Below are 13,561 nucleotides of genomic sequence, written 5' to 3'. Positions count from 1 at the left end.
GGGGGGGGGGCGGCAAGAGTGGTGGGATGATAAGGATTATTCATTTTCTAAATGCTTTTTAATATTTTGGCATATTTCTCACAGGAATGTGAACTGTTTTCATAAGCATAAAACAATTAAAAAGCAGAGAAACTGACCACAGGAAGAAGCCACTGATACAGACATACTTGATAATTTACCATGAAAAACCCAAGCCGGGTGGGGGTGGGGGTGAGGAGTACCCATCTCTTCAAATTGCCCTGTATCTGGGCATTCCCCTTTAGCGTCCCAACCTCAAGGCCACAAGCACACAGCTTTGGCAGGCAAGGTCCACACAGGAAATTAAAACAAAGCCATGAATACAGAAATGCTTTCCTTCTGAAATGCCATTTGACCTCTTCTATCAAACATTCTGCAACATCTGGATTTGATCAAAGTTACATAATCAGGGGAACTGGCCTAGAAAACACCTGGAATAAGCAGAAGGCAGACTCGCCCAGAGGTGACTATTCGTGTGAAGTGTGAGTGAAAGTGGGGCTGGCCCTGCAATACAGAAAGGTGCTGGGAGCTTGAGGAAGGGGATGAGGGCTATGTTAGGCAGGAAAGGGCCGCCCACTGCTTTTTGATTCAACAGGATGTGAGGAAACCCAAGGCAGTCGCTGGATTTGCCTCTCCAGATTTTTTTTTTTCCCCTCCATTCCACAAATTAATGGCCAAAGCCCAAAGGGAAGTATTGCTCATGCGTGCCTCTGGATCAAGACCCTGGGCTGCAGCCACAATCCAACACCAACTCCTTCCAGTCAATTCCCAATCCAGGCTGATGTCAAAATTGACTCACAACGTACAGATGCCAAGTTACTCGCTTCATTTCATAATGAACTACGCTCGTCAACCTTTCAAAGGAGCACAGCTTAGGAAGCCAAAGTTGCAAAATGTACTTAAAATTGTCCTTGCTTAATACTTGAACTTTCGGCAAGTATCCGTGTCAGGAAGCTACATGCCCCCAAAAGAAGCCCAAAGGACTCATTCCCCCAAAGATGCCCAGAATCATTTTCCTTTTTTGTTCTAGTGGGTCACCAGCGAAAGCCCGGGAAAATAAAGAAGCTTGTGCATCTGCTCTGATCCTGAAGAGTTTGTAGTGAGCAGATTCGATAACCTCCGTTCTGGGGCACATCTGAGGTATGTTAACATTGTTTTTTGAAAGGCGTCTAATCCCATTTTAAGATCAGTTGCGATTCTGCAACCACACTGATGGAAAGGTTTCCACCAACCAACAACAGGGAAAAGTCATTAGGCAGTTGAGCACAAAGAATGGGGAAATCTACACACTCCCTCCAATCCCTCCCGAGGTATGGCCCCAGCAGTCAGTGAGAGCCATGCCACAACAGTCACTGGCCCATCCTTGCAGGACTAACTTAGTGGGATGATATTCTTTGAAAAGGGTTGGGGTCCTCAGGGTACAATTTGAAGAACTCTTTACACAGAAAGGATTCTCTCTCAAAGTTAGGCGTCACGGATCCAAACTGCTTCCAAAAGCTGCTTCGACACAGCTGATCTGGTCCAGACTTCGATGGATGCGACACTGGGAAGGGAAGGGAAGGAGGCGACCCAGGGGCCAGCTAGCTACTTCAGAGTGCCCAGGAGAGGGCAGCTTCCCCTCCAGGAACAGCATTCCCGGAGCGGCACTTCTGCCCAAGGGGCCCTCAGGCTGCCATCCCGCTGTGGGCCCTCAGCACTTCAGTGTGGGGGAAGGGCTTGGGGACAGGGGAGTGTCTGAGGTGCTAAGAGTCCCTTTCCTTTTGCTTACTGTCAATAATTTCTTCTTACTTCCTTTGTGGGCTCTTCCCTATTATCCTCTAGTTCAAGAAAGCTCCGTCATTTAAAAATCTATAAAACAGATCCTTCTAAAAGAGAAGGAAGGTTTCATGTTTTATTTCAAACTCGGTTCCAACTGATGAGATCATGCTCCAACCATCTTCAGGCCCTTTATAAGAATCTTCTCATACAGCTTTTTAGAATATGAGCTTAGAGAGAAAGCAGCATTTCCCACAAGTTGAACTTGATGAAAATCATCTTATCTACAGTTGACCCACTCCTTTATTGTACAGTTGACAACCTTATAATTAAAATTATAAGCGTTTTTTTTCCTTTTTTAAGTTTAGCTAAACACAGCCTTCACATTAACTTCATATTCTGAGTAAGATGGCTGAACATTTGCCCCATACCCTAAAACACAGTGTCAGTGGCTGGGGGACAGGGTGGGGCGGGGTGGTCATGGCACAAAGCATCGCCATGTGGCCTCAACTCCCAATGGTATGTGGATAATCTTGGGGGAGTAATGTAGTTGATGAGACTGTGCACAGCCCCACAGAAAACGTTTCACAGATGACAAGCATGAACCTTCCTTCTTTTTTAGAAGGATCTGTTTTATAGATTTTTAAATGACACTGTGGATCAATTGATACTGCCGAGACCCTTTAATAGATTTCCTCGTGCTGTGGTGGCCCCCCAACCATAACATTATTTTTGTTGCTACTTCATCACTTTAATTTTGCTACTGTTACGAATCGGGTGACCCCTGTGAAAGGGTTGTCGATGCCTCCCCAAAGGGGTCAAGACCCACAGGTTGAGAACCGCTGCTTTACAGGCTACAAGTGCTGGGGGCCAGGAGTGTGACAGTGACCGCTCCCTGGAGTTGGAAAGGAGCCAGACCAGGGGCAGTGCCTGGCAAGGGAGAGAAAAGCAGACACTCCGATCCAAGGCCATCCTGACACAGATGCCACAGGGCAGGGCTCAGGATCTGCGCGATGGGCCTCGGCTGAAGGCCAGGGAAACTGCTCAGAATAGCTGGCCGATGCATAAAACATGGAAGCTTTAAAAGAAACCAGTGATTCTGAAAGTCATCAAGCTATTTTCTAACAAATACTTTCTAACGGCATTTGTACTGAACCCATGAGGCCTTAAAGAACTCTGGCAGTCTAGTTGGAGGCCGCTCTGACTCCCCGGCGGCTTTCCTAAACCGCAATCTTCACAGGGCAGAGGGCCGCGACCTTCTCCTGTGGAGCCACAGTGCGTTCACTCTGCTCAGCTAAGCACATATAACTAAATGACAACTACCATTTCAAAGTCATGATGAGTGCCAATGGTATCAAATGTAGGTGACATAACCTCTGTGATTTATGACACCATAGTTTGCTATCTATGTTTATTTTATTAAAAAGAAAGAAATCTTACAGTTAACTCAATGCCATAAAGACAATGCTGATTCATAGCCACCCCCTGTGGGTTTCCAAGACTATAACTGTTTATGGGAGTAGAAAGTCCAGTCTTTCTCCTGCGGGGCTGCTGGTGGTTTTGAACTGCTGACCATGCAGATCACAAGCCAACGTGAAACCACTAAGTTTCAGTTAAAGGTAAACAAAATAAAGGTTTGACCCCAACCAAGGAGATAATAAACAAACCGAACTCACCAACATCATGTTGATTCCGACTAATGGGAGAACTTTTTGGTTAGAGCAGTGGTTCTCAACCTGCCTAATGCTGCGACCCTTTAATTTTAATACAGTTGCGACCCCCCACCCCCAACCATAAAATTATTTTCATTGCTACTTCATCACTGTAACTTTGCTACTGTTAGGAATCAGGTGACCCCCCCCACAGGTTGAGAACCGCTGAGCTAGAGCAAAACTGCCCCCGTGGGTTTCTGAGACTTTAACTCTTTATAGTAGAAAGCCTCATTTTTCTCCCTGGGAGCAGCCGGTGGTTTTGAACTGCTGATCTTTCAGTTAGCAGTCCAACACACAACCCATTATGCCACCATAGGTCCCCCAAGAATCTTTTAAGTTAACAATTCCTACATTAAGAACTTGATTAAGTCAAACTCAGTAACCTTACAGGGAGAGGAGGTCCCGAAGAGAGGCCGGTATGAATTAAGTGTGAAGTGTGCCTTACTCAATTTTTTCTTTTTAGATAAATCCATGCACGGGCATTCGTGAAAGGCAGTAACTCAAATAGGGTCTCGAAATACACTGACTTTAAAAATAAAGTTACTTGAATTAGCCCAAGTTTTAAATATTTCTCCTGGATTCTTTTTACATTATAATGTTCTCAGTTTAAGAAACAGAATCCTCCATCCTTAACTCCACTCCCTACCAGCAGTTCAAATATCCCTTCTGAAGCTACACAGCTCCTACACCCCTCTACCCAGCCCCCTGCCCCCACTCCCCACCAAAAAGGAGTCCTAAGCACCTACTGTCCATGTGTACGATTTCAGGGCTAGAAATGTCCTCCCAACACCCCTATGAAAACACCACCACCATCAGACCACACAGGTTACCTGTCATTCATTCCTATGCCAGGAACAGAGTGGAGCTAATCCTCATGACCTTCTCCACTCTCACCCCATCATCCAGTTCACACCCCATACCCTGCCCTCTTTACTGTCCTGTCCTGCCCCACCACACCCTGGACTTCCCACTGGTTCCCCTGCCTTGGGCCCAGCTCACCACTTCATCCCCCTCACCGGAGCCAGAGAAGGCTCCTTCCAAAGTGCAGTTCTAGTCAAGTCCTGTAAATCCTGCAGGAAGGTTGCTGGCTGAGAGGCAGGAGAGAACACAACAATGCTGTGGGCCAGCGATCCTGCACCATTTACTAGCTGCACCACCTGGACCAAAGTTTGAAACCTCTGGGAACTGCCATTTCCTCTTGGAAAAGAGAAATATAAAGAGCCTCGCAGGACTGTTGGGTGTTTGCAAAAAAAACACACACACACACACACACACACACTCACACACAAAACCACAGAACAGGCCCTCGATAATGGTCAGAGTCATGATTAGTATCTGAGGGGGTACAGAGGTCCTTCAGGGTCCAGTCTGGACCATCTTCCCCTGCTCTGTCCTTCACTCAGCCTCCTCACATGCCTTGCAGCCTCGCCCCCACCCCACTGCTGCTTCGCCTGTCTGGACCTTTACATGTGTCCTTCCCAAACTACTCCACATCCTCCAGCCTTACCTTGCCTACTGGACCTTTTGACAGGTCCTTGCACCTCCTCACCCCCAAATCGCCTCCCCTTCGCCCCATTTTGGTGTGGGGTGTCTGCTTCTATAATCACCCTGCATCACACTGTCAGCAGAGTACCCCTGCGCAAATGCTGTGTGCCTGCACACTGCAAGGGAGGGCCATTGCTCCCTCTCCTGTTGTCCACTCCTTTGGGGAAGGGGGTCCGTCTTTTTGATCCCAGCACCTTCCCCACCTGCCCCTGTTCAGTGCAGGGGGTACAGCGCTGCCAGGCGGGGTGCACAGGAACTCATGCACAGAGCATCTCGGGCTTGTCTCTTGAGCAAAGCAATCAAACAGGAAGCTGACTGAAAAGGGCACTGGACTGATCCGGCAACTCTAAATAAGAAGAGCAGAAATGGTAAAGATGAAATGCAAATGCAACTCGACTGAAATACTTTTACAAGAGTCTACGAAATTCAGTGATTCTTTTTTTAATGACACGTAAACCATGGCCACGATGTTAAAGGGGGGGTGAGGGTGGGAGACAAAGCAAACCCATGTTTGTCTACACTCTAAAGAAACAGGAAGTGTTACAGACTCCTGTAAGACAGCCCGGTACCTCCACACAGTTTCCTTCCTTCCAAGATCCCCGGCACTGGCCACAGCGTCAAGTGGTCCTGGTGAGCATGCTAACTATCAAAGCATTTCACTGCCTTAGGCCATTAGCAACAGGCTGAAAAGTCTCTCCCTCTGCCATGAGGCAGTGGTTTGAAAGCATCCGTTCCACATTTCCTGTGTGCCTTTAATGTGCCTTAGATCTGAGCCACGCTTGTAAGTGGGGTTCCCAAAGGCAGGGCACTACCCCGAAGGTGACCAAATGAAGGTATTTGGGCTCCAAAAAGCAACAGTCAATTCCATCTGTGGTCCACTTTGCAAGACAATTTTAAGGTACTGCATGTACAATGCTATTTGTGAAATTTTGGGACCGGCAAACCTGATGAAGGTTGGGTCTCCAAAAAGAAATGAAGAGTAATGAGCAGCTTTGCACAGTGGCAACATCGTAGCCAATGAGGTTTATCCGAGGCGTGATTATTGCTAATTGAAAAAAAAAAGAAAGAAAAAAAAGAGTAATGAGAATAAAGTTTGTGGAGTTTCATATGCCAGAATAAGAGCTAATCAAAAAAAAAAAAAAGAGCTAATCTGCATTGAGCCCTGCTGACCGTGCCAGGCATGTAACCAGCAGGGACTCCTGGCCACACTGCCATGTGATTCTCTTATGTTTAAGTGGGTTTTTAAAAAAATCATTTTATTGGAGGCTCATACAACTCTTATCACAACCCATACATACATCCATTGTGTCAAGCATATTTGGACATTTGTTGCCCTCATCATTCTAACATTTGCTTTCTACTTGAACCCTTGGTATCAGATCCTCATTTCCCCCCTCCTTCCCTGCTCCACCCTCCCTCATGAACCCTTGATAACTTATAAATTAATAGTATTTTGTCATGTCTTAAACTGTCTGACGTCTCCCTTCACCCACTTTTCTGTTGTCCGTCCCGCAGGGAGGAGATTATATGTAGATCCTTGTAATCGGTTCCCCATTTCCACCCCATCTCCTGATATCGCCTTTCACCACTGGTCCTGAGGAGTTCATCTGTCCTGGATTCCCTGTGTTTCCAGTTCCTATCTTTACCAGTGTACATCCTCTGGTCTAGCCTGATTTGTAAGGTAGAATTGGGATCATGATAGTGGGGGGAGGAAGCATTTAAGAACTAGAGGAAAGTTGTATGTTTCATCGTTGTTACGCTGCTCCCAGACCAGCTCATCTCCTCCCTGAGACCCTTCTGTAAGGGGATGTCCAGCTGTCTACAGATGGGCTTTGGGTCCCTACTCCGCACTGCCCCTCATTCTCAATAAAATTTTGTTTTCCTTTGATGCCTGATACCTGATCCCTTCAATGCCTTGTGATCACACAGTCTGGTGTGCTTCTTCCATGTGGGCTTTGTTGCTACCTCAGCTAGATGGCCGCTTGTTTACCTTCAAGCCTTTAAGCCCCCAGACGCTATATCTTTTGAAAGCCTGGCACCATCAACTTTCCTCACCACATTTGCTTATGCACCCGCTTTGTCTTCAGTGATTGAGTCGGGAAGGTGAGCATCATGGAATGCCAGTTTAATAGAACAAAGTGTTCTTGCATTGAGGGAGTACTTGAGTGGTGGCCCAATGTCCACCTGCGACCTTAATACTAAACCTATAAATATATGCACATAGATCTATTTCCCCATCCTCGTATATAAATATATTTACATATGTACATGCCTGCATTTAGACCTCTATAAATGCCCTTTGCCTCCTAGTTCTTTCCTTTATTTCCTTTTACTTTCCTCTTGTTCCACTATCTTATGTCTATGTTTGATAGGGAAGGGAACAGTAGTATGGAGAAGTCAGAGGAAGGGAAGATTTTTTTTTCCAGCTTAAAACCAAGCACAGAGAGTATTAATTATATGCATCAAAACAAATTTGAAAATAGTTGTTTTTTTAACAAAAAAAAAAAACTGTGGATGGCTTCAGTTCCATTCTATCGTCACCTCAGCCATTAGAGAAACTGCCCAAGCTGACATCTGAGATGGCTAAATGTTTGCTTAGAACTAACAGCTAGCACATGCGAAGCTCTTGCTCTGTGCCAGACACCGTTTGTATACAGAGTTTTCACTGACATCTCGTAACTCAGTGACGGAGGTACAGTGGTGGCCTTCATTTCGGAAACTGAGGTTCAGAAAGCAACCTGCTGAAGATCCCCAGGCAAAAGGCAGCACAGCTGGTATTTGGAGCCAGGCTGGCTGGCTCCAGAGCTGCCCTGTCTATACATGGGAATGTTACCCTGACAATCCTTGGGACAGTCTTAAGCTGTAGAGGCGTGTGGGCAGTTCAAAAGAATCTCATCTTGCAGCAGAGGTATAAATACATCTCCCAGATCCACAAAACAATTGGGGGTGGGATGGGCAGAGGTTACGATCTCCATCTTAGGGGTAAAGAAACAGGAACTCAAGAGAAGTCAGCGCTTGGGAGCTTAGATCACCTGACTCTACAAATCAATACTATTCCAACCAAAGTGAGCGGGGGCCTTTCTTCCTCCTGTAAAATGAGGGCAGTGGCAACACGGAGATCTCTTGGAGCGGGCATGTAAATTCAAGAAGGTACATCACGTGCTTAGAGGCAAGGCCCCGACACACCAGAAATCACTCCTTTGACTAGGACCCCAAACAAACGAATGGACTTTCTTTTAGGTTGCAGAAGCAGCTTTAGAATGTCCTTGTTAACTAATGTGGTGACTCCAGGAAGCAGTATTGAGGATGAGAGTGGAGCACAGCTTTCTTTGGCATCAGCTTGCTGACACTGTACCTGTGTGGCTGGCTGGCAACACACAGAGTGGTCATCGGAAAGCTCACTGCTGGAGAGCTGCACTGAAAAGTGGGTCCTTAAAATAAATTTGGAAAGTTCACAAAGAGTTCACTTCACAGACATTAGTTTCTGATTCCACGCTACAACAACAACATGCACGAAGTTCATGCACAATGTGTTTAAATACAAACACATGAACAAATAAAAGTAAAATGAAACTCAAATGGCCATCATACATGTTTTCTTGCACATCTCCAGGGGGAAGAAATAATCAGAAAATTGAGTGTTCAGTGTGGACCAGAGACTGTAAAGTTGGATGTGGTCAAGGTGGATACTGCCACACATGCGTTTTCACAAAGTTGGATGGCAAAGCCCAAAGGCTATAATGCTTGCATATGCAGAAGATATTTCCAGACACACAAGCAATTCCTGAGTGATTGCCTCTGGGGAGGGAAACTGGGGATGAATTATTTTTATGAAGCACTCCTTTAGAATTTATCACAGGCAGGTATTACACACTCATATGTATATTTTTATAATTTATACTCTGAAAAAAATTTTTTTTACTAGTACTTATAAAATGAAAGAATAGTGAACTCTAGAAGTGCTGAAATCCTGGTGGGGACTGAGCATGATAGTGGGACAGGAGGAAAATCAAGGGAAATAGAGGAAAGAGCTGGGAGGCAAAGGGCATTTATAGAGGTCTAGATAAAGACATGTACATACGCAAATATATTTAATGAGGATGGGGAAATAGATCTATGTGCATATATTTATAGGTTTAGTACTAAGGTAGCAGAAGGACATTGGGCCTCCACTCAAGTACTCCCTCAATGCAAGAATACTTTCTTCTATTAAAATGGCATTCTATGATGTTCACCTTCCTGACACAAACGCTGAAGACAAAGCTGGTGAATAAGCAAAAGTGTTGAAGAAAGCTGATGGTGCCTGGCTATCAAAAGATATAGCGTCTGGGGTCTTAAAAGCTTGAAGGTAAACAAGCGGCCATCTAGCTCAGAAGCAACAAAGCCCACATGGAAGAACATATCAGCCTGTGTGATCACGAGGTGTTGAACGGATCACTGAAGACAAGTGGGTGCATAAGAAAATGTGGCGAAGAAAGCTGATGGTGCCTGGCTATCAAAAAGTATAGCGTCTGGGGTCTTAAAAGCTTGAAGGTAATCAAGCAGCCATCAAGCTCAGAAGCAACAAAGCCCACATGGAAGAAGCACACCAGCCTATGCAACCACGAGGTGTCGAAGGGATCAGGTATAAGGCATCATCAGAACAAAAAATCTTACCATAGTGAATGATGGGGGAAGTGCGGAGTGGAGACCCAAAGCCCATTAGTAGGCCACTGGAGATCCCCTTGCAGAATCGTCTTGGGGAGGAGACGAGCCAGTCAGGGTGCGATGTAGCAAAGATGAGAAATACAACTTTCCTCTAGTTCCTAAATGTTTCCTCCCCGCTCCCACTATCATGATATGAATTCTACCTTTCAAGTCTGGCTAGACCAGAGGATGTACACTGGTACAGATAGGAATTGGAAATGCAGGGAATCCAGGGAGGATGATCCCTACAGGACCAGTGGTGTGAGTGGCGAAACAGGGAGGGTAGAGGGAGAGTGGGTAGGAAAGAGGGAACCGATTACAAGGAACTATATGTGACCTCCTCCCTGGGGGACGGACAACAGAAAAGAAGGTGAAGGGAAACGTCAGACAGGGCAAGATATGACAAAATAACAATTTATAAATTATCAAGGGCTCATGAGGAAGGGGGAACCGGGAAGGAAGGGAAAAAATGAGGACCTAATGCCAGGGCCTTAAGTGGAGAGGAAATGTTTTGAGAATGATGAGGGCAATGAATGTAAAAATGTGCTTTACACAACTGATGTATGTATGGATTGTGATAAGAGTTTTATGAGCCCCTAATAAAATGATTAAAAAAAAAAAAAGAATAGTGAACTCTAAAGGAGACAATAACAGTGGGTAGAGTGGGCTCTCTGGAGCCACACACTCTGGGTTCAAATCCAGGTGTAGTGCCATCACTTTTGCTGGGTCTGGCCTTTTAAACAAATAACCTAATCTTTGGGTGCCTTGTCTCATCTATAAAATTGAGATAATAACAATCTGGTAAAGTGGCCATGTGGTAAGCAAGTGCCATCGTATCAGGTGCTGAAGCACACCGTGGCACACAGTGAGCACTGTTAGCTCATCTGAACCACTCAATGGCTCTGTGGAAGAAAGGTGTATACGGTGGTTTGTTTCCATTAGGATGACAGTTAAGAAAACCCCACTGGGTCCTTCTACTGTCACATGAGGTTGCTCAAACTCAAAGCCATTGAGCTGATTCCAACTCCTACTGGCCCTTTAGGACAGGCTAGAACTGCCCCAGAGGATTGTCTACAGCGTGGAAAGCAATGTCTCTCCCGCGAATGGCTGGTGGTTCCCAGCTGCTGCCCCTGCGGTTAAGCAGTCCAACAGGGAAGCACTGTGCCAGCAGGGCTCCTCCAAGGAGCTGCGAGGATTTGAAAATGCCCGCGATGGCACCTAACAACTCTGTCACAGTTGTGGAGCCTCCCTAGACAGAGCCAAACAACTCATGGGACTGCTTTACTAGGTTAAGAGGCTGGGACCACAGGCTTGGGGGTCAATTTGGTCAGCTGGCATGACAGAGTACACAGGGATAATGTTCGGTGAGTATATGAGCAGCCATCTAAGCTGCAACTATTGGTCTCTCCTCATAGGTAGCAAAAGAAAATGAAAGAAATTAAAACCTCCAAGAAGAAAGCAGTCTATGGAACTAAATACTACAAACAAACAATAGGTACCAAGCTACCACTACTACCCCTTTTGACCAGGGACACAATAAAAAATCGTAGAAGAAAAATGTAAAGCAAAACCCCCACTCCTGAAAAAGAAAACAAGAAAAGCCACACTGACTGGACTGACAGAGACTAGAGGAACTCCGGAGACTATGGTCCTAAGATAACTTTTGAACTTGAACTCGAAGCTATTTCTGCAGGTTAGTCGTATAATAGATTTGGCTTATAAAATAAACGCTACCACCTGTGAGTCATGTGCTTCCTTAAACAATTAATTAACTACCTGAGACGAAATGCTCAACCTTTACCCAAAAGCAAAGATGAGATGGCAGGAAGGGAAGTTAGATCAATAGAAACAGAACAAGCAGAAAGAGAATAATGAGAATGTTAACACATTATGAACACTAAAATCAGTGGCATGTAACCTAATTTGCTTTGGAAACTTTCACCACCATTTTAAGAACAACAACACTGCTACTATTTATACTATTGTTGCTGCACCAGCTACCCCTGGAACTAAATACCTGGTAGCTGGTAGCATTCTTAATCAAATTGGTTTGCTAGCTGAACCTTCCTTGACAGGGTAACGGCAAACTTTATCACATCGGACTCTGTGACTTGGGATGGCTGGCCCCCATGTGAGTATCAATAAACACTGACCGAATGATTGATTCAGGACGGCAGTAAGAACGGAAAGGCTGGATTACTCATCTGGATGTTGGGAAATGTTTTCCCCTAGAGATCAGCGGCACTTCAGTCCTTAAGGAAAATCGCTAGGGTTTGTTAATTCTCTCAACTACAAAACAATAATTCCGTGTAATTAAACATAAGACAAGGAAATAAGGAAAACTCAGTAACAAGAAATCGTCCCTAGAGTGAAACCTTTCTAGATTAAGCCTTAACCCAGAACAATATATGCTGCACAGGATTAACAAAAAATTGCGATTAAACAACTCAAGACACAACAGTTTGCTGGAATAAACTCCTTGAGAGTACCGTCACCCCTCTCCCAACAATAATTAAACCAGCCAGGTAATGTACTCAATCTCCAGTTTATCCCTAGGAAAATGAAACATTGTCACGGCCAGGCTGTGAGCTCAACTTTCCCTCAGTTCTACAGTTATAAAAGTCCATTCATCGACTCTGCCTCAGGCATCCATCTGCGAAGTGGAGATGATAATGCCTAACACTAACTCATTACAGATGTAAATGAGAATGTGTTCAGAATCTTGAGCAACTTGGGAAATAAGCAATGTATTAACTTAAGATGATTCTGGCTTTTGGATGCCAAGTTTTGGGGACAGATACATCATCTCTCTCCCAGCTCTATTTCTGTGAGCCCAGATGGGGCTTTCTACTCCCTAAGAGTGGCAGTGTCTGAAACCTCGGAGGTCTTAGAGGGGGGCTGTGAGCTGGCAGTGAGTGAACATGTGACTCCATCGAGAAAGATCTTCTCCGAAGCACTGAGTGTCCCTAAAATCGCAGAGGAAAAGTGAAGCGGCAGGCGTCTTGTGGCGAGAACAAAAGGCTTCACCTTTATCATGAGAGCTTACCGTTTGAGTGGCATGTTCGACTCCTGGCAGCCCCTCAAGTCAAAAAGTGGCAACAACGTGTTGTATCAGAAAGTTCATGAGGCCTCTGTCTTATTTCAATTTCACTTCAGAACAAAACCATTAAGAACTTCATGGCACTAGTACAAATCCTACTCCTAAAATGAGCTCTCCATCCCTTTCCAAGCATGATCATAACTCTCAGGCACCGTTACTCTTTCTGCTGGAGGCCACCATCAGAAATGATCAGTACCCAAATCAATCAACTTCATATCGTTCCTGAAAGCTACAAAAAAATAACAAGCACCCTTCACCCTCAATTCATTCTTTTCAGTTGTCATCTTATTTTCACATATTAAAAGACAGACAAAATAAGTGGGATTAGAGAAGAAAGGGAGGGTATCCGGCCTCGCCTCTTCTCCCCCCCACTCGACCCCACCGCCAAGTACTCCGTAAAATCTTTCTCCCCCCAAAGAGAGAACATTCCTACCATCTATTCATGGTCTGCCGATAAAACGGGTGGGGGGGGGGTGTTAGAAAGATCACTTCAAATTCTGTATCCATAAATGGTAGAGCCATGTTCTCTTTGTACAGGATCCTTAATGAAATTCACATGTGTTCACAAACAGATCATCCCTTCTGACACCTAAGCCCCAATTAACCGCAGACACCACACGACAACGTCGGCGAACAGGCACGTTCGTGGTCTGTGAAGTTCACTTTTTGCAACTTTCTCGCACAAGTCCACTGTTTGCGGATCCCCGACACGTCCGCCACCTAGCACACTCGGCGGCGGCGGCGG

General features: G+C 45.3%; 1 protein-coding gene and 1 pseudogene across 2 annotated transcripts in view; one reads left to right on the top strand and one right to left on the bottom strand.

Annotated features, from left to right (window-relative positions):
* The window catches only part of ABL1 (ABL proto-oncogene 1, non-receptor tyrosine kinase), a 167,768-nt gene that overhangs the window by 47,293 nt on the left and 106,914 nt on the right, over window positions 1-13,561 (bottom strand). The gene's annotated exons all lie outside the window — the stretch shown is intronic.
* Window positions 6,019-6,146, top strand: LOC115869163 (annotated as a pseudogene).

Source organism: Echinops telfairi, unplaced genomic scaffold (assembly GCF_000313985.2).
Source record: "Echinops telfairi isolate 266 unplaced genomic scaffold, ASM31398v2 ScPeMD7_22;HRSCAF=79, whole genome shotgun sequence".
Classification (NCBI taxonomy): Eukaryota; Metazoa; Chordata; class Mammalia; order Afrosoricida; family Tenrecidae; genus Echinops; species Echinops telfairi.
This window is presented reverse-complemented; position numbering and strand designations above follow the sequence as displayed.